Source organism: Toxorhynchites rutilus, chromosome 1 (assembly GCF_029784135.1).
Source record: "Toxorhynchites rutilus septentrionalis strain SRP chromosome 1, ASM2978413v1, whole genome shotgun sequence".
Lineage (NCBI taxonomy): Eukaryota > Metazoa > Arthropoda > Insecta > Diptera > Culicidae > Toxorhynchites > Toxorhynchites rutilus.
In genome coordinates, this window is record NC_073744.1 from 86,205,936 (window position 1) to 86,228,255 (window position 22,320).

General features: G+C 41.0%; 1 protein-coding gene across 2 annotated transcripts in view; it reads right to left on the reverse strand.

Moving 5' to 3' along the window:
• Positions 1–22,320, reverse strand: part of LOC129767788 (uncharacterized) — an 83,863-nt gene that overhangs the window by 43,115 nt on the left and 18,428 nt on the right. The window contains exon 2 of one of the 2 annotated variants that reach the window (XM_055768988.1): positions 5,596–5,638. The exons of the other annotated variant lie outside the window; for it this stretch is intronic. The gene's annotated coding sequence lies outside the window, so the exon portion shown is untranslated. The remainder of the gene's footprint in view (positions 1–5,595; positions 5,639–22,320) is intronic. 2 annotated transcript variants of the gene reach the window in all.

The window sequence follows — 22,320 nt, forward strand, 5'->3', positions numbered from 1 at the left end:
ATGACCGTCACGGTGCTGTGGTTCCCATTCGACACTAATATTTTCACATACATAAGCCCCTCTTTTCGTGGAAACCTTCCTTTTCGAGACTTGTAGGCTTTCAGCTGTAGTTGTTCAATTTGACAACGACGGTAATTTAGCGACTGATGGAGGCTTGTGTGATAATGATGGATTCGTAAAGACAGCCGAGAACCATTGAATTTCAAAACCAGTACATCAGTTTCAACTTGAACTATTTTTTTTCTCGTTCTGCTGGTACCACATCATCAACAATAAACGCACTTCAAATTATGTGAACGTGTTGTGGAGAGCATTGTTCAGAGTAAATTAGACATTTATAAGTTCAACACCTCGGTTATCTATGTTACGCAACGAAAGCCATCAGAGAAAAGCGTGAATTGACTATTACTGAAAACACTTGAAAATTAATTTTCGATCACTTTTTTCCAGCAGTGGAGGCCGTATATCCCCATAAAAATGACCCAACAGTGTTAATTCGCATGATATTGGAGGCCAATTCACTCGACTCTTAGGCAAAATGCTCCGCTCCTTTCAATTGTGCAAGTTGTACCGTCTTGTTGAAACTGCTCTTCCACATTACCCCATTAACGACCAAGTTGTAATAAATTTTGTTTTTACGAAAGCCGTTGGTGCAATTTTGATTATTGGCGGTGAAGAAACCCCAATGTTTAAGAATTGTTTCCTTATCCAAGTCTTCCATTCTCCGGGAAATGACAAACTTTCCAAAGAAATGGCAAATCATTATAAAGGGTGTGTCACATCAAATTGCATCACGGAAAAAACGCTGTAGAAATTTAATTTTTAGGAATTATATCTTCAGCTTTCGCTTATAATCAGATAAGAGCGTATAGATCACGTTGGCCATGCTTCACTGTCAATTTTTCGTAAATTTGGAAGAATGTCGTCGAATGAAAAAGAGCGTCGTGAATTAATCCTGCGCACTCATTTCGAGAATCCGGAGTTGTCACATCGGGACATCGGTAAGATGCTGGGAATCGTCCAATCCACGGTCAGCAGAGTACTAAAACGATACTTCGAGAACCTAACCATCGACCGGAAGGTGAAGAACGGCAAAAATGGATGCTCCGTCAGTGAAAAAGATCACAAGCGCGTAGTTAAGTAGTTTAGACGTGATCCGAGAAGTTCGGTCCGGGATGTCGCCAATAAGCTGAATTTGTCAAGTTCATTCGTCCAGCGGACCAAGCAGCGGGAGGGCCTGCGTACATACAAGGTTCAGAAGGCTCCTAACCGCGACGAAAGGCAAAACATGGTGGGGAATACGCGAGCCTGGAAGCTGTACACCAAAATGCTGACGAAGCCGCATTGCCTGGTAATGGACGACGAAACCTACGTCAAAGCGGACCTTCGTCAGCTGCCGGGCCTGTTCTTCTCCGCAGAGGAGAAATTCAGCGTTCCGGAGGAGATTCGCAAGCAGAAACTATCCAAGTTTGCCAAAAAGTACATGGTGTGGCAAGCGATCTGCTCTTGCGGAAAGCGGAGCGCCCCCTTCGTGATGACCGGCACGGTAAACGGGCAGGTTTACCTTGAGGAGTGCCTACAGAAGCGCTTACTACCACTATTGAAGCAGCACGAGGGCCCGACCATCTTCTGGCCGGATCTCGCTTCGTGCCACTATTCAAAGGACGTGTTGGAGTGGTACGAAGCCAACGGGGTCACCTTCGTGCCAAAGGAAATGAACCCGCCTAACGCGCCGGAGCTTCGCCCAATAGAGAAATATTGGGCGATTATGAAGCAGGCCCTCCGGAAGAACCCAAAAGTTGTCAAATCGGAGGCGGACTTCAAGAGAAAATGGATTTCTGTTCAAAAAAAAAAACTACAACCTGACGTTGTACAGAACCTTATGGACGGTGTAAAGAGGAAGGTGCGAGCATACGGGCTTGGGCTCGAAGTATGAATAAAAAGAAAATGCCAAAAGTTGTTTAATAGTTCTTATTTTACTGTCTAAAATTTTCAAAAGGATCGGTCTACTGGGCGAATTTCTACAGCGTTTTTTCCGTGATGCAATTTGATGTGACACACCCTTTAGTTGTTGTTCGGTTTTCGAACGGCTGGTCGTTATGAGCTAACGGCACACAATTGTGGTGCATGAAAACGGCGACCATGGCCTTGTGTCATTAGCTATTACGGTTTGATCGACATCACATTTGAAGAAAAACGGATTTCATAAAGCGCACCGGACTGTGTTTTTTTTCAGAATTCAACGGTATTCCGGCATGTGGCACGACAATGACACAAGGATTCTCGTCACTCTAAATGCGGCAGTTTTGCTTATTGATGTCGATTTAACGAAAAATGAGTTTATTCGCTGAAGAAAACTTTATTTTGAAACTTAGCAATGAGTTTTTCGAGTTCCGAAAATAATCTACACAATTTGCAGGTGTTGTTCAGGTGTCAGTTTATGTATGATGAAATGGTAGAATAAACACAAAACAAGTGCTAGCTTTCAAAATAGCGTACATATCAAACAATGTTGTCAATCCTAAATTCTATACCTCTATAGAAAAAAAAAGTAGTAGAAACATCCATATTATCATGCTCTGAAAGGTTTGAAGACAACTTTTCTTCGTTGTGTAGGTGCGCACCATGTGCATTTTGTGTATTGGTATTGGTGTCAGTTCTAGCCTCATATATAGGCTAACCGACGCACACGATGAAGGAGTACCGTGACGTCGTAGTAAAGTTTTTTGAGAGAGTTGAACGACCCGGCGACATATTCCGGAGGTTGAAATCCCACAGGGTGAAGCAGATTTTCATCTATACTGCATTCCGTTAGTATCGGGCTCGGCCAAGGACCGTGTGAGATCCGGGCGGCCACGTTTGGCGGAGACGACAGCGCCCATCAAGGTGGTAAGGGGGCGGGTTAGCATTAGCATAGCATTAGCATTGAGCAAGTTGCACAATATCGTAGGTGGTACGAATTCAGAACTGTTACGTCAAAAGCTCGCCTCCATCCGTTACTGACGATTGGTAATATCTCTTACATGAAGGCATGCTTTCTCCAACAGGAAAAAAATTGTCCTGGCCACATCTAAAGGTGGTAAGGGGCGGGTTCGTCAAAAAATGAACCGATCGATCTGGAAGACCGCAGCTGACCTGGATGTGTCGATCGGAGCTGCCCACACCATCATGACGAAGGACCTGGGGTACAAGGCGTACAAGAAACGCAAGGTTCACGGGGTAAGGAAGGCTACAACGAAGAAGAGGCTGGACAGAGCAAAACTGATACTTTCGCGGCACGCAGGACAGGAGTTTGTGTTTTCTGATGAGAAACCCTTTGTCCTGCAACAGCATCCTCAGCATCCCCCCGTCCCACATAAACATCCCCCGGGTCCGTATCCAGGCGTGGCAAGCTCCCACTGGTGTTTATCGAGAAAAACATGAAAAACAAGGCCGCGTACTATAAGACCGAGGTTGTGGAGAAGGTTGTGGCCCCGGCACTTCGGGACATCTAAGGGAAGGATTATTACGACCTGCAACAGAACGGTGCACCGGCCCATACGGCTAATATTGTCCAAGCGTGGTGTCTGGAGAATTTGACTGGTTTTCTCGAAAAGACTTTGTGCCCTCCCAGGTCCCCGGAACTTTACGGATTACGTGTTCAACTTCTTGAACGGACTGCAAGTTACGTTTCAGATCAATCATCAAAGATCAAAGATCAATGAAGCCATCTTGTCCATCCCCGAATCGATAAACTCCATGGTTCCAGTTCCAGAAGCCGCCAATGTACCTTACATGAACTGACTACCGCCACCGTGTTTTACTGTGGGAACCAAATTCTGATCCTGGAGCACCGATCCTGGATTATTCCACATCATCTGTCTTCCATCCCAATCAAAGAGATTGGTTTTCGGCTCATCCGGACCCTGTTTCTAGAACTCCGTAGGTCTTTTTACATATGCCTCAGCAAACTGTAGTCGTTTTTTCATATTCACCTTTGAGACGAAATGCTTTTCACGGTCAACACACCTCTCAACTTGTTCCTGTATGCTGCTCTCCGGACAGTGTCTGCGCAGACTAGTCTCTCAATGATGCCGGCTACTTCGGTAGTCAATTTAGGAATGTTTGTTATTGGGTTCTTTCACAATGTTCGCACAATTACTCGTTCATCATCAGAAGACAGGATAAGATAGGATTAGATTTTCCATGGTTCCTTCGTACTTTTACTTGTTTATGATTTTATTTGCTGTAAAGTGAGTCCTTCCTACTATATCTGCTATTAACTGCAATGTATTTCCACGACAGCTCATATTTATTATCATTGTACGTGTAACAATATCTATTTCTTTCCTCTAACTTGCCATTTTGATAAAAAAAATGCAAACATCAATAAAGAAACAAAAACTATCGCTGACATCAACCACTGATGAAAAAAGGTACGCAAATTCACAAGATTATATTTAAAATGTTAATTTGTTTGGAGAAATTTAAGGTGTACACTCAATTTAACGGTGCTTAGAGATTGTTTTCTTTTTTTTTTGAATAAATATTTTCTTGCGGCCATAGATAGTTAAATGTATGTGTCATTAATAAGCATGAAAAAAAATGTATTCAAAATATTTTGTACCAAATAAATGGGGAGTATCGTCAAGTAGCATGTGTTTCAATATATATATATATATATATATATATATATATATATATATATATATATATATATATATATATATATATATATATATATATATATATATATATATATATATATATATATATATATATATATATATATATATATATATATATATATATATATATATATATAGCAATTCCCAGTCACTTTTTAGCCAGGTCTGGATAGCTGGTCATCATAGCAAGAACGTGCAACGCTTGTAAGAGGACTCAGTAGAGATGTTTTGGACAATACTAAAGCGGACGTTGAAGATGAGAGAAAACATGATCGAAAAGATTTTGATCGAATCGAAGATTCGGGTAGTGTCGACCTAAAAGTCACTTCGAAAAAACAACGAATAATTTGTTATATTTTTAAAATATACATCCAATGAACATCTCAACCAATGAAAATTTTCTTTCATCACGAGCAAAATACACACATTTGAATCTGTCCCACTTTAAAATGTTCTGAATTTTATTTAATTTTTTATAAGTTCGTAAATGAAATTCAAAAAAAGGTATTGGCATGATGCCCCATTGCTTTGTTTCTTATTAATAATACAACACCATACATGCCTTCCCGCGTACCTGTAGTCAGGTAAAGAGTCCGAGAATTGCAATATTAGAATGTGATAATCAGGAAAAGGCCGAAGACCACCATCTGGGCCGCCTGATTTTTTGGCGAATAAATTATTTACTGTCACTTATGGCAGAGCGAGAAATAGTTTCATCTTTACCAGTTCCTTCACAGTGAAGTCTTTTTTCTCTCTCTCTTATTTTGGCCCTTTACCTCTTCGCAATCGTACATCGGCGGTTCTACTTGTGCACACATACAGACAGTATTTGATTATTTCTCCCCGGAGTTGTTGATGGTGAAGCAATCTGTCTGTCGAGCTTGGCATGGTTGAGGAGTTAGCAGAAAAATAACCGCAATTTTCTTACCTTTGGTGGGAAACGGAACCCAGCCAACCAACGGATCAATGTGCTGTGAAAAATAGAATGAAGTATGAAGTCTTGAAGAATGAAAACCTTATTTTGCGGTGAGATACATAAAGCAACAAATAAATTCATGAATATTTGAGAACATTATTGCTAAGGGCTCCAATTGTTTTATACATAGAGGCATATGTGTATGAGAAATCTCATAATGGCATTTTTAGTAATCAGTTAAGGTTCTGTAGTGACGCCTAATGCCTTGGTGTGCATTTTGCAGTGACAAATTCAAAGACACACGTGTACACTTTCCCGTGTCAGGTAATTGCACTGATACCGCAACTACTCGCTCTATGAGAAATTAAAAAACAAAAAAAAATCTAAAATGAACTGAATGTATGTAATTCGATACATAATTGAGCACATCAAACCGCTCGGGTTACCTAGGTGTTGTATTTGTACTGTGCCTTTTGTATATTTTCCGGTTACGCTTAAGTGTGGGAAACTATCCGAAAGCGTGGCATCAATGAATTCTGCCCACATGAAATATTCAAACATTTGCGTTGTATGCTGTCTGCTTCTTCACTTGATTCGATGTGACTTTTTCTCCGTACATGATCGTTTCCATATGTACGATTTTTCATTCAATTTGTGTGAATTTACTGTTTGTGTTTGTGAACCGGGCAATACCATACAATGAAGAACAACCGGTGATTTCACGAGCAAATAAAACGAAGAAGGTATATAGTTTGGTAATTTGTGTTAATGAAATAATTTCCTAACCCGATGGTTTCTTTTTGTAATGTGGTGTGATGCAAAAAGGCTCAACTTACACACACGTAAAGGCGGTTGGATACGTTCCAAGCACTCCGCCAACTGAGTGATTGGTCTTGGTGAACATGAAACAGGTTTTGTTCACGGTAGAAAAGATAGCATTTTTATGGGTATTCCGATGAATGCATGCAGGTTATAGTGCCGCTGTGATCCGTCGGTGTTTACGTCCACAAATAGCACCTCCCAAGTGGAGTGAATAAGCTTTGTAGTGTGCTTCGGGGCTTAGTTGGTGTGCACCATCAGAAGCATACCTTCATTGGCGGGATTTCGATTCCACCGTATTTCGATCGTTCTCCCGCAAGATTATATGCGTTTCCGAAGTCTTTTAACGACACGCTGCGGCATTTCAAATCCAACTCAACGTTATAAACCGTTACAGAATTACATATCCAGAACGTGTTTGTATAAAGGGTACTCAGACTTGAAGGGCTTTCAGCGGATTTTGGTTTTATGACCGGAGATAAGCAAGTTTCTTTCCTCTCTGTGAAAATACGCAATAAAAAGGCACTAGGTAATACACCTATCACCCCCAAAAATGTGCCCTAAAATGTATTATTCGTTGTATAAAAGATTATCGGAGTACTTACAAATGCCTTTCCACTTTTTTTTTTCGTTGAGTTTCGACACATTCTCGCACTCTTCAATATTCCGAAAGCGTTAACCCTTGCACTTAAAAAGTCCTGTGTAACGCCTATAAAAATCGCATCCAATCAAACCTGCGTGCCAATCCAAGAGGTTCCTGGAGACATGTTGACAGTCAGAGAAAAGAGATTGGTTTGCCTACCGTAATGATGCGCGACAACGATGTTGCTGATACCAAAGAAGGTATCTGTGGGCTGTTTCGGAAGCAGTTTACCGGTGTTTTTGTTGACGAAAAACGCAATAGCCATCAAATTTCTTCAACTATTGGCAACGTTCCCAGTCTGTCGTTTATTAGTCATTATCCGTTAATAAATGCCGTTATTGTACACGATGCCTGCAAAAAATTAAGAATTTTTTCAAATGCTGGACCTGACGGTATCCCGTCTATTATTTTGAAGAAGTGCTCATGCAACCTCTCGACACCGTTGAGCATCTTGTTCCGCCACTCCATCCTTTGTGGCACTTTTCCAAATGTGTGGAAGAAGTCATTCGTGTTCCCGGTATTCAAGAAGGGTTGCAAGAAGGACATCAGGAATCACAGAGGAATTGCCTGCCTATGCGCTATCTCCAAACTATTTGAGATAATTATTTTGGATTACATTTCCCATGCTTGCAACAGCTACATTGCAGATGAACAACATGGATTCATGTCTAAGAGATCAACGACTACAAATCGCGTTCTGTATACTTCGTACATCGCCCGCTCTCTAGAATCTCGAAATCAAATTGATGCGATGTACACAGATTTCTCTGCAGCGTTCGATTTAATCAACCACGACATTGCAATAGCTAAGCTCCATCGTCTTGGATTCAACGGTCCTTTTTAGAAGTGGCTTCGTTCATACCTCACTGATCGCGAAATGTCAGTGAAATTAGGTGACACTATATCTACGTCTTTTCGCGTAACATCAGGTGTTCCTCAAGGCAGTCACCTGGGTCCATATATATTTCTGTTGTACCTTAACGATGTAAATTTTAGCCTTAAGTGTCTGAAACTTTCATATGCGGATGACTTTAAATTGTTCCTCCGAGTGAACTGCATCGGAGAAGCCAAGTTTTTACAACAGCAACTAGACATATTCGCCGTATGGTGCGTAACCAACAGGATGTTTTTAAACCCATCAAAATGTTCAGTCATTTCATTCTCACGCAAGCGTTCGTCAATAAGCTTCGTATTTTCGTTCTTTTCGTCTTGCGCACTTTACCGTGGAATGATCCAATAAACCTCCCTAGATACGAGGATCGCTGCAAATTGATTGGACTGGACTCATCAGTTTCACGCAGGAACGTTGCCAAGGCCCTATTTACCTCCGACTTGATTTTGTCGAACATCTATTGTCCTGAGCTCCTTCTGATGATTGATTTCAACATAAATCACCGTAATTTACGATCTCAGAAATATTTTTACATCCCATCAACCCGAACAAATTACGGGTATAATGAACCTATATCTAGCATGTGCCGCGTATTTAACCGTTGTAGTGTCTGTTTCGATTTCCATCTGTCTCGTTCGTCCCTCAAAAAAATATATTATATTGCTCTTAATTAACTTGATTACTTACAGTTGTATATATTCATATAGTTGTAGTTTGTAGTGGTAGTACGATAAGTAGTAGTAGTAGCCATGAAGCATTGGGGCATCTAGCCTGTTGTCTTTGTAAATAAAGAATAAAGTTGAGATTTACAACGTCGAGTCTCACTCGATGTGGTATGACAGTGCCACAACCTACGACATCGAGTCTCACTCGTGGTGCATTCACATATCATAGGGCGCTAGGACGCTCAGCAGACTGGTCAAATTACTCGATGCGTGACCCATCGTAGTGTTTGCATTTGGTCCGCTCTTTTTGGAAATTAAATCGCCAGCTAAGGGGTTAAAGTCGGGTTGCATCGATCTGAACGAATTATAATTACAAGGCGCTATGTCTGAATTCGAACTGCGTCTGCGTTTTCCAGGCGTGTACTCCGGTGTGTGGCCGAACCTTATTGTGAATCAGAATACACAGTGTGTCAATTAAGTATAGGAACCTCGAACCAATCTCAGCAATTAGGTGATCCAAATGAAGAGTTTGCTCCATTGGTTTAAACGTTTATTAAATAATCTTTTCTTAGAGTTATGAAACATTTGATGACATGAGGGTCAATGACAAAAAATGTAAAATAATTTCTTTTTGTCGCTCCAATAACCCAGTACTCCATCAATATTTGTTGGAATCGTCAGAACGGGAACGTACATCGACTATCAGCGATCTCGAAGTCACGATTGATTCGAAGCTCCGACTCAACGTTCACGTGGGCATTGTAACTGCCAAAGGTTTCACCGTGTTAGGATTCATCCGCCGTCACGCATATGAGCTCGTGCCTTGAAGATGTTATACTGCTCATTGGTCGCAGCATTCTGGAATACGCTGTTCCTGTTTGGCCCCTTTCTATGTAGTTCATGCTTTGACGAAAGAACGGGAGCAGAAAAAAAATTTACGTTTTGCCCTGAGACGGCACCCATCTAATCTTCCTCCTTATTCCAACCGGTGCAAGCTGATAGGATTGGAAACATTATCAACCAGGCGCGTTACATTGCAGAGGATATTTATCTTAAACATACTGCAAGGCTTCATTGACTGCCCTGAACTTTTTGCACAGATTCCTTTGAACATAGAAGATATCAAAGAACAAACTACGACTACAACAATCCATTTGATTCATGTCTTCGCCTATTCAATTGTGTATGTAATGAATTTGATTTCAATTTAAGCAAACACGTTTCTAGAAACAGGATTATTACATACATTTCTACGTTACATTATACATAGATTATAACTAAATAGTTCTGTCTGTGCGAGTAATCGAGGACGGTGGTAGAGGAAAAGGGGGGAATTTGGACCACCTAAGCAAATCGCCTAATATTAGGCAGTCAAAAAAGTCCTGCGGTATTTTTTTTTGAATTTTCATTTGTTCATAAAATTAGTTACAATCATTTGTTTTAAGTCAAATATGCCCGTTTTGTTCGATGACTTGTTCCCAACGAGATGCCAACTTCATAATACCCCTGTTATAGAAGCTCGCTTCCTTATTGGCAAAAAACTCGGATAGCCAATTTTCTCAGGCCTCTTTTATGGCTAACTTCTGACTACCTAGCTCGTTCGCCATGGACAAAAACAGGTGGTAGTTACTTGGTGCAAGGGCCGGACTATACGGCGGATGCAAAAGAACCTCCCATCCGAGCTCCCGGAGTTTCTGGCGCGTCACCAAGGAAGTGTGTGGCCTGGCGTTGTCCTGATAGAAGACAATGCGGCATCTGTTTATCAAAGATGGCCTCTTCTTCATGAGTGCTACCTTCAAGCGGTCCAGTTGTTGGCAGTACAGGTCCGAATTGAGCGTTTGGCCATAGGGAAGCAGCTCATAATAGATTATTCCTTGACAATCCCACCAAACACACAGCAGAACCTTCCTGGCCGTTAATGAGGGCTTGGCCACCGTCTGAGCCGCTTCAGTGGGCTTCGACCACGACCGTTTGCGCTTCACGTTGTCGTAAGTGACCCACTTTTCATCGCCAGTCACCATCCGCTTCAGAAACGGGTCGATTTTGTTGCGATTCAGCAGCGATTCACATGCGTCGATACGGTCAAAGATGTTTTTTTGCGTCAACGTGTGTGGCACCCATACATCGAGCTTCTTTGTGAATCCAAGCTTCTTCAAATGGTTAATAACGGTTTGATGACTTATCCCCAGCTCTTGGCCGATGCTACGGCTGCTACTATGCCGCTCTTTCTCGGATAATTCAGCGATTTTGTCGCAATTTTCGACGACAGGCCTTCCGGAGCGTGGCGCATCCTCGACGACCTCTACACCAGAACGAAAACGTTAAAACCATCGTTGTGCGGTGGACATGGAAACTGTATCGGGTCCATAAACTGCACAATTTTGTTGGCAGCTTGAGATGCATTTTTGCCTTTGTCATAGTAGTACTGTAAAATATGTCGGATTTTCTCTTTATTTTGCTCCATATTTGCGACACTATAACTCACGAACGGCTTAACCATACAAAACACTGTCAAGGACTATATTATAGCGCACAAATACCTTTCCAACAAGCTATAGTATGACTCGATACAATGAATACAACTAGAACTACGCGCTCACAACGACACCTCGCGGACATACCGCAGGACTTTTTTGACAGCCTAATTTTCCAAACCAATACGGTCTAAATAAAAAATGTCACATTGTATACTAAGCTACACTTGTTTTCTCTCAATCAATAATGTTTAATCGTTTTATCAAGATGATTTTTGGACATTAAAATTTGATGGTGGGTGATTTTGTCCAGTGTGTGTTTCGTCGAAAAAAACATATTTATGTAAAGTATTTTGGAATAATGTTACAACCAGTAACAGTGTTCTGGGATCGATACCAGGTGTCTTCACCAGATTCCATACCAGAAAAATTGGATTGAGACCATCTCGAATTCTGCATGGTTTTTTTCACTGTTGTTCGAGCATTTTCGAACACTTTCGATGCTTGGTCAAAGAAAATCCGTTCTTGATGGCCTGCTTTGCTCTTTCAAGTTTTTCCTTCTCCCAACGTTGTCTGTCCATTCTCTTTTTGTATATCGCGGCATCTAGAATCAATTAGACCGAAGAAAAACCTCAAATCTGTAGGACCAACTCTCCCCACAAAAACGTGTCCATGTCACCCCACACAACATGCAAAAATTCAAAGGCAAATAATTTCATTTATTGTTATCAAACTTACAGTTTCGCTGCATCAAATTGTTCCTCTTCTGTAGGCGAACAGAACTTTACTGCACAATACACGAAAAGTTTGTTTAATCAGCGGGAAACCTTAAAACCACGATCGGAAAATTCACATTTTTTGACAATCAAAGTGCTTGATGTATTCATGCTACCATTTCCTTCCACCTGTCGAATTTTACTAAAGTTTTTTACGTTAGTTACATACGGTTCATTAATAAATGAAGATGACATTATAAAAAAATCCAAGTTGAGCCGTACTTTTTGAGATAATGGGGTGGTCCAAATCACCCCGTGTAACCCTAATGAATAAATAATCAGCAGGGGAATCGCAGGCTCTGCTCGGGTGGCGCACTGTCTACCGGTGGAAACGTGCCTCTGGGCGCTTGAACTTCCGAGTCTACAGCGGATTTTTTTTTGGAAAAATAGTTTGGAAAAAAACTGTTGTTGCTTGTTGATGGCGTTAACTACTTCATGGTTGGAAAATTACAAGTCGCTTCGTTCTGTTCTGTGCCTATTTTTCAAGGGACTTCAATCTAATCGCTTTGCGATTCTGTTGCTTTTATACAAGCTGGCTGGCAGGAAGAGACATCCTTACTGAAAGTCGTATTTCTTCATTGAGCTTCTATAACAGGGGTATTATGAAGTTGGCATCTCGTTGGGAACAAGTCATCGAACAAAACGGCGCATATTTGACAGAAAACAGATGATTGTAACTAATTTTATGAATAAATGAAAATTCAAAAAAAAAACCGCAGGACTTTTTTGACAGCCTAATATATATATATATATATATATATATATATATATATATATATATATATATATATATATATATATATATATATATATATATATATATATATATATATATATATATATATATATTTCAAATAAAATAGTTGTTTTGCATTACTCATTTTCGTTCAATATGTGAAGACCCTTTTTGTGCCGTGTTAATATATTCAACACATTCATCTAGCATCCCTGGATATGAGATGGAGTCCACCAAGCAAGAAATTCGCCATATTTTACGCTTTTACTACCTGCGAGATAAAACTGCAACGAAATTCGTGTAGTTTATGGACCCGATACAGTAACGATTCGCACAGCACAGCGTTGGTTTGATCCATTTCGTTCTGGTGTGGTGGCTGTCGAAGATACACCCCGTACTGGTAGGCCAATCGTGGAAACCGATAAAATCGTTGAAATCATCCAAGTAGACCGGCATGTGAGCACTCGCTCGATTGGCCAGGAACTGGGTATAGACCATAAAACCGTTTGGAACCATTTGCAGAAGATTGGATTCCAAAAAAAGCTGGATCTATGGGTGCCACACGAGTTGACGCAAAAAAATCTTTTAGACCGAATCAACGCCTGCGATGCACTGCTGAAACGGAACGAACTCGACCCATTTTTGAAGAAGATGGTGGCTGGTGATGAAAAGTGTATCACGTACGACAACCTAAAGCGAAAAAAGTCGTGGTCGAAGGGCGGTGAGCCGGCCCAAACCATCGCCAAGCCCGGATTGACGACCAAGAAGGTTTTGCTGTGTGTTTGGTGGGATTGGAAAGGAATCATCATGCTCAACTATAGCCAGACCCTCAACTCGGTTCTCTAATGTGAGCAGCTTGACCGTTTGAAGCAGACGATTGACCAGAAGCGGCCAGAAATGATCAATAGGAATGGTGTTGTTTTCCACCAGGACAACGATCGGCCTCACACATCTTTGATGGCCCGCCAGAAGCTACGGAAGCTCGGATGGGATGTCCTTTTGCACCCACCATATAGTCCGGACCTGGCTCCAAGTAATTATTATCTCTTCCGGTCCATACAAAACGCTCTTGGTGATACTAAGTTTGCCTCAAAAAGGCTTGCGAAAACTGGCTGTCTGAGTTTTTTGCAAACAAGGAGGGGGGGTTTTATAAGGGGGGGATAGTGAAGTTGCCTTCTAAATGGCAACAAGTGTACGATCAAAATGGCGCATATTTAACTTAAATTGGATAATTTCAAGTATGTTAAATAAAGCGTCTAATTTCGATCAGAAATACGACATTTCTTTTTCCCCAACCCTATATTTTATATTTTTCATGTATAGCCCATCAATTTTCGAACATCTTTGTCGAAGGCCAAATTGCAGCTAGAGAAAGACGAAATACTCCCTTGCTTGACCCTTATTTGGTACACCCTCAATAAATGATAGTTTAAAGTAAAATTGCTTATCATCATCTTCTATTTGTTCTTCTCCTTAGGTAGCACTAACGAACCTTCTTCTTGACCTTCTGAACGTAGTATTACATGTGTTATTTGAATAAGTACTTGGGGTATTTCTATGCCGAATAACACGCCTTGATTGTATTCTGGGCGGCAAGATCGAGAATACGCGTTTACAAATGAGGGGCTTAGAATAAAAGGGGTGTAAGTGATTTGATCGATTTCTCTACATCGACTCTCTCTTTGGGTCATAACTTAGCTGCAAATACATTCCCAGCTGTATTTACCAATGTGGAAAAGAGGTCAGAACCTCATCTATCGGATTCTATAGCAAACTTAAATTGGAAATTTTTTGCAGTTGAGTTATTAACTAAATAAAAAGTTGATGAAGAGAAATCGATCAAGTCACTTACACCCCTTACATTCTGAGCCCCTAGAATGCTAGTCAGAAGATCTGTATTTGAGACAAAAATCCGAACACACAGGGAATTGAACTTGAAACTTCCATCACAAGATGTGTGATGAGCTTCCATCAAATTAGAAGCCGGGCAAGATTGATCGTTTTCAACAGATTCTGCGTGGAATTGATCTATGACCTTTTAGATCAAATCGATTTCATGTTTGAATTTATCTCAAATCCATTCAATTTCATGTTTTCATACCGGCGAAACCTTACATTCGCCTCGTTAACATAATGAAAGCAGACAGGCTGAGAGGACAACCGCGAAATGCACTTATTTGTTTCTCTTCGTCCGGTCAAAAAGGGGGTGGTGGTTACAGCTAGAGCTCTTGTGAAGGGAAAAAAACTAGTGGAAGTGAGGGCTTCTTTGATCAAGCAGCAAAATCCGAAACGCGATACGTGGGGGCTTAGCTTGGCTTGGCTTGAACTGGTTTGCCGTATCAAAAGTCGCAACTCATTTTTTATTTGGAAACGGTTAGATTACTTCGAGGAAGACTTCCACCACAGAGTGGAGTGAGGTTAGCGTCTTGAGGTGAAATACTTGAGTATAGCGAGAATTAGTTCTCCCTCGGCGAAATAAGCGACGTTAGCGAGTGCTCGTTTTTATGTAATTGTATATCGTGTTATGCTTAAGCTTATTTTTTGTTTTGCTCTTTAGACCTTCATTAGCTTGTCCTGCATACTCTCGCACGACAGTTATCGTTTAATGACTCATATGCTTCGGGCTGTGAAAATGTAATTAAGCAGGGATTCAGGAGAAGTGCTGAAGGTTCGCTACAGTTATGTGTGTTTTGTACAAGGTTTATTTTCCCCATCACCACTGAGCATTATATTCTGTGATACAAACAAGCCAATCGATTGATATTTAAAAAAAACAGTAAACATTCTTGGAGAGGATTTTCATGCACCCAAAACATTCACATTCACAAACACCTTTGAAATCAATTTGGATGTGATGTTTTTTCTTCAAAGAACCAAATTTGTTGTTTCCGCTATTTCGATGGATGAACGGCAATTTCCTGACGTAGATGGGAAGAGAAGAAAGAAACTATTCTCACAAACAACACGTATCCATGACATGCAGAAAACCCAGAAGCGAGAACTCCGAAGCACATCTGGCAAACCCGGCGCGTGTATGAATAATGAACGATCTAAATCAAAACATCTGCAGCGTGTTGGTTCGGGCCAAACTGATTGCGATGACAGAGTATACACCATCTTGAAGCTTCAGGAACTATGTGCAGTCAAGGAGGATAATTCAGAGGAACATACACACAAGCAAAGGCGGACTAACAATATCAAACGAATCTTAGCGAAATATTTAACGGTATGATTTTATGCTTCAGTAGAACTTGTTGCTCGACACCGCATTTTATAGGTCATATGTGATGAGAAATGTGTCCTAATCAGGACAATTGTTTCTTGGCATAACCGAAAAAACCAACGCATAATAAAATCGTTGTGTTTTATGGTCATAATATTTGAGTAGAGGAATCCAACATTCGATTTTCAGTCATTTCAAGTCAAATTTTTGTTGCAATCTAAAAAAATAGGACTCGCTTGTCACAACCGTTTCGCCATTTTGCATAAAGAGTGTGGAAGGTATCTTATAATAATCCCCGTTGATAGGTTGCAATCAAATCGAACGATGAATAGATCCAATATGTTTCATTGGGGAACCTTGTTGGAACCCAAATCTCCATCCCTGTTTCGATATATGATATGCACGGGCGTTTTTGTGCTCTCGCAGAATCCGATATGATTGACGGATCTCGTTTTACAGCCTAATAATATTCGCTCCATCGGGTAGACAAAACAAATCAGAACGGCACAAGTATAATGAATCAGTCGAGTCAGCGCAGGAGCAGAAAGAAAAAAAAAGGAGAAGAAAAACAAAAGGCGCGAAGTGTTTATTGCAACCACATGTGGGTATCAGCATTTTTTGTGTGGATGCTGTGGCAAATTTGTTGATGAGCGACTTTGGTTGTGTGATTTGCATTTTCTAAGTGATGATTGTGTTTTCATCACATCTGTGATTATGATAATCGTGTGCTGCTGAATTTGTCAATAAATACTGATGATGTTTATTATAGGTTTATGACTATAGAACATTACGGTGCTGACTGTGGTGTGGTGGTACTAAAGGGTGAGTCACATCAAATTGCATCACGGAAAAAACGCTGTAGAAATTCACCCAGTAGACCGATTCTTTTGAAAATTTTAGACAGTAAAATAAAAACTATTAAACAACTTTTGGCATTTTCTCTTTATTCATACTTCGAGCCCAAGCCCGTATGCTCGCACCTTCCTCTTTACCCCGTCCATAAGGTTCTGTACAACGTCAGGTTGTAGTTTTTTTTAACAGAAATCCATTTTCTCTTGCAGTTCGCCTCCGATTTGACAACTTTTGGGTTCTTCCGGAGGGCCTGCTTCATAATCGCCCAATATTTCTCTATTGGGCGAAGCTCCGGCGCGTTGGGCGGGTTCATTTCCTTTGGCACGAAGGTGACCCCGTTGGCTTCGTACCACTCCAACACGTCCTTTGAATAGTGGCACGAAGCGAGATCCTGCCAGAAGATGGTCGGGCCCTCGTGCTGCTTCAATAGTGGTAGTAAGCGCTTCTGTAGGCACTCCTTAAGGTAAACCTGCCCGTTTACCGTGCCGGTCATCACGAAGGGGGCGCTCCGCTTTCCGCAAGAGCAGATCGCTTGCCACACCATGTACTTTTTGGCAAACTTGGATAGTCTCTGCTTGCGAATCTCCTCCGCTGAATTTGTCCTCTGCGGAGAAGAACAACAGGCCCGGCAGCTGACGAAAGTCCGCTTTGACGTAGGTTTCATCGTCCATTACCAGGCAATGCGGCTTCGTCAGCATTTCGGTGTACAGCTTCCGGGCTCGCGTCTTCCCCACCATGTTTTGCCTTTCGTCGCGGTTAGGAGCCTTCTGAACCTTGTATGTACGCAGGCCTTCCCGCTGCTTGGTCCGCTGGACGAATGAACTTGACAAATTCAGCTTATTGGCGACATCCCGGACCGAACTTCTCGGATCACGTCTAAACTACTTAACTACGCGCTTGTGATCTTTTTCACTGACGGAGCATCCATTTTTGCCGTTCTTCACCTTCCGGTCGATGGTTAGGTTCTCGAAGTATCGTTTTAGTACTCTGATGACCGTGGATTGGACGATTCCCAGCATCTTACCGATGTCCCGATGTGACAACTCCGGATTCTCGAAATGAGTGCACAGGATTAATTCACAACGCTCTTTTTCGTTCGACGACATTTTTCCAAATTTACGAAAAATTGACAGTGAAGCATGGCCAACGTGATCTATACACTCTTATCTGATTATAAGCGAAAGCTGAAGATATAATTCCTAAAAATAAAATTTCTACAGCGTTTTTTCCGTGATGCAATTTGATGTGACACACCCTTTAGTATTGTCATAATTCGTTTTAAAAATAATTTGTGTACATATTATAAGTTCACTCCGTTCAGTTTACATTACCTTTTCAATATAATCATAATCGTGTTCAAAACTTTATGCTTTAAGTTAAAATGAAAGACAGTATTTCCTTATGTATAGTTTTGATTTGCCTGAATTAAACAATAGATCATACGTACAACCGAGACGGAATTCCTACTATCAATACTAGAACATTTGCTCTGAGGGACAAATTCAATCGTTAATGTCATATCTTGGAGTTGTTGATATAGAATGAAAAAAAATAAAAATTGTACGTTGCATCGAGTTGTATTTTATATCGAAGCATAATAAAGAACCCAGGAACATAGCTTATATTAATTTATTGAGTTGCTGTTTGAGTAGTGAAAAATGATGAAAAAGTTCAACTAGAAGATAAAGTTAACCTTTCTGATGATGTTTCTCTTCATACTGTTGATTAAAGCTTAATTTATCTACACCCCAAGTTAGTTTTTAGCACAAGTTATGGCATCTCGATTTATTTCATTAAATGAGCTGAAAAATAACAGAAAATGTTCTACTCCCCAATACATCTACATCATTTGTATAAAATATATGCTAGAGCAAAAATGAGCGAGCGAAACAGGAGACACATTAAAATGAAAGCATATGAAAGCTTTTCCCAGACCAGACAGAAAAAGATATATTCTCGTTAATGTTCTTCTTTATCTTCTTAGAAAACACCTTCCAACTTCATTTTATTATGAGTAATATTATCACACTTCAATATAACAACGCTGGCAGCTATATGGATAGCGTGGTCGTGTGAAATAGCTTTGCATTCCAGCCGGCCTTGGTTCGATCCTCATTGATGCCGTATGGGCTTTTTTGGCCCAATCCCAAACGAAATGAGAAGAGAAAACAGAAAGAGATGTCTGCTCGCATACATACAAAACATTTTTAAGCTTTTAAAACAGCTCATTATTTGCGCATTTGACTCTCCAGCACACGAAATGGCATCATTTCTGCAAAAGATGAAATGTTTTCTGCCAACGCTTGTTTGATGGGGGTCTCCGTAGCCACATTGGTTGCGCGTTCGCTTAGTAAGCGATCGATCGTGAGTTCAAAACTCAGGACCCTCATTTGACCATCTTTGTGTTGTTACAGAATAGCTTCGTCCACGCAACAATCATCAGCGATGGAGATCGATCCACGGTCGAAATAAGATCGATTCATCCATACAACTGCTCTGCTCTGCAAGACACATCGGGCTGCTGTTCTACAAATAACTCAACAATGATCAATCAACTGTCTCCGCTGTCCGGTGGTCCAACTGGATAATGGAAGAACAGACAGAATACTCTTAAGCCTAAATGGCTACTGTGTGAATGTACCATATGTAATGGTATAGAAGGAATACTGGCGAACGGCAACTGTGTAATGTGCTAATTATAGAGGTGACCGGAATAAATCGCCACAGTAAACAACTGCAACAGAAACAACCGCTTAGAAAAAGTGTAGTAGGCTAGAAATATTTGGCGCGGGAAAAACATCATGTGCCTCACATTTCTATTATAAATTTATTCTCTTGTTCTCGTTTTTCGAAATTTATTCTGAGGACAATGTAATGGGGACGAAGTCCCCATTTGGCGAGGATAAGGAATCGAGGCGGCCCATGCCGCCAAGATGACGCAATCCGAGTCCACCGCCGACCCGCCGTCGGAAGCGGCGGTGTCTCGCACGCAAACCTGGGATCCACTGATTGCCCGGTTAGTTTGAAACATAGGATACGATCCTTTAGCAATGTCCGACCGAGCTCTAGCGAGCGTCGGACGGTATACGTCTGCCCGGGGCGTTACGTTTGCCTGGGGCGATACGTTTGCCCGGTTAATTCTTGTTTTGAAATACAATACCGCGCCACAATATTTATAGCCTACTACACATTTTATAAGCGGTGGTTTCTGTTGCAGTCGTTTTCTGTGGCGATTTATTCCGGGAACCAATTATAGATATGATAACCATGTGACAGGTACACGATTAAAATTCGGCTCTGTTACAGCTGAAATGCTAATGAGCCTTAAATAAATAAATGGGATAAAAAAAAAACGCTTGTTTGGGTGTAGAATCCGCAATCACAAAACCTGTTTTATCTCGGGATTGGTCTTTCGGCCTCCAGATATTGCTTCAGAGTTCTACTTGGTTGCTTGTAAACACAGAAACTACGATAACCTTCTCACATATGGATTCTGCGGATGGTACTTTGATTAGAGTTGTGTATGTGGCGATGTCGTAGTCCGAGAGTCCCGGGATTGCATTAATTATCTCCATACTTTCAACCTCAGCTTCCGATCGTATGTTCCACTAAGTCGGAACAATAGTTGCACTTTCGCGAAAATGTTTCAGTACATCATACATTTTCGTTTTAGCCACTTTCAGCGATTTCGCGATTTAAGTATCTGACCACGACGGATTTTCAATGTGGGTGTCCAACATATTTTTTTCTCGGCATCCATCCTGCACAACCTTTTCAAAACAAAACGGATCATCCGAATTTTCATCGTCGAATAAGCGTAAGAACACACTGAACGGCTCTCCCGCGCGGATTTCGCAATGACAGACCGCTGCGGGGCCTCGATAATGGAATGTGAATGATATAAAACACACAAGGCGGGGCGGGTGTGTACGGTTCCAAAATCACTGTTGTACGGTTCCTCATTCGCTGCGGTGGCTCGATGGAAATGATGCGCCGCAACGGTTTTGTGGGAGTATTAGTGTTTATTCGCTTTTGAAAGGTGTAAATACAGCAAGGCATTAATAAATTTACTCTCAGGTGAGCCATTACGTGAAAATTACTCTGTGGTCATGTAGCTGCGAATACTCGAATTCCCTCCAAATTGTCAAGAAATACAATATTTCAGACGTCTGTGATCAACTTCTCTCTCCCTCTCGCTCAGGTAAATATCCCCTCTTCCGTTTTCCACCATTCTGTCTTTATATACCGCCCCTCTAATCAGTTTACTGACCAAACAGTTGTACCTTGTACCATAGGAAAGGAAAAGAAGAATGGACAAGTGCTTTCGAGGAAGTGAAGCGGGCGAGGAAGTGAAGAACATGATATTAGGATCGCGACTTCTCAAGCTATCATAATCTGATATGCGTGGGCATACCCTTTCGAACTTCTAAATCAGCAGCCGGTTGAATTCATTAATTGCATTTTTTACACAAACAACATGCTAGGTATTATGACATCCTGAACCACAGTTACATAAACTGTTAGTACGTTTCACGTTTCTTTGTTTTTAAGAGGCTTTAAACTTTGCAGTTCATTCGCCTCCAACTGTTAGTAGCAAGACCTACACGATGAAGACGTGAATTGAGCCCGAATGTATTTGATTGTTGATTGTGCCGACTTATAAATGCCTGTTTGTTCGAAAAATGGAGAATAACTCATCATTCGCATCGATTCCCATTGTGAGTTAATGCTCGAATGCAGGCAAAAAGATTGCTCGTTGCGTTGGGCAGGTAACGCGTGGTTAGTGCAATCGAAAAAAACATACCCATTTTAATCGTCAAATTGTTCAACTTTTTTACTATATTGCCTGTTCGTGTTTCAAGCAAAAAATTGTCTGTCTAATGGTATGTAACACAATATATGTCGCAATAACGATTTAGAGTAATATGCGTTTGAAATCTCTTAATGAATCATTAGATTTTTCGTAGAATCTAATATAGACATTATGGAAATCAAAGACATAGTCCTATGTTAATAGCACAAAATGATGAGAAGTGTCGATATTCGATAGTGTGATATTCTTAGTCGCTTCAAGCCAACAATTTATGGCTCATCTTCATCAACCTAATGTAGTTCATAAACTGATGAAGCAGCCTCAGCCGTCGAAAATGAATTTTCATAATCGTAGGAATATGTGTTTGGATGCAAAACAATGTTGACTAGACGGCGCCAGTGGTTGTATGGTTAGCGTAACAGCCTCACAATCCGATCGGCCTGGGTTCAATCCCAGCTGGCGTCGTTGGGATTTTCTGAGGCGAAAAATCTCTGGTTACGTCTTCCTTCGGAGCGGAAGTAAAAGAAGTTGGCCCGGCTCATGAGTTGTTGAGTCTGATAGGTAGGAACAGGTGGAGTCGCCTCCCTGATGTCGGTGATTGGCACTAAAGTGGCGGAAATAGGCCGACGAAAAATAAGCGAAGATAAAAAAAAAAAAAAAAAAAAAAATGTTGACTATACCATCGTCCATCAGGGCCTTAAACTCCACATCCTCATCGTGCACGATATTGTCCTGACCAACAAATTTCTTCAGAAAGTATTCATTCTTTTACAACCGACAATGGGCTATCAGCATTTTCTTTGACTTGACAATGGAATCAATCGGTATCACGTTCCAAAACTTG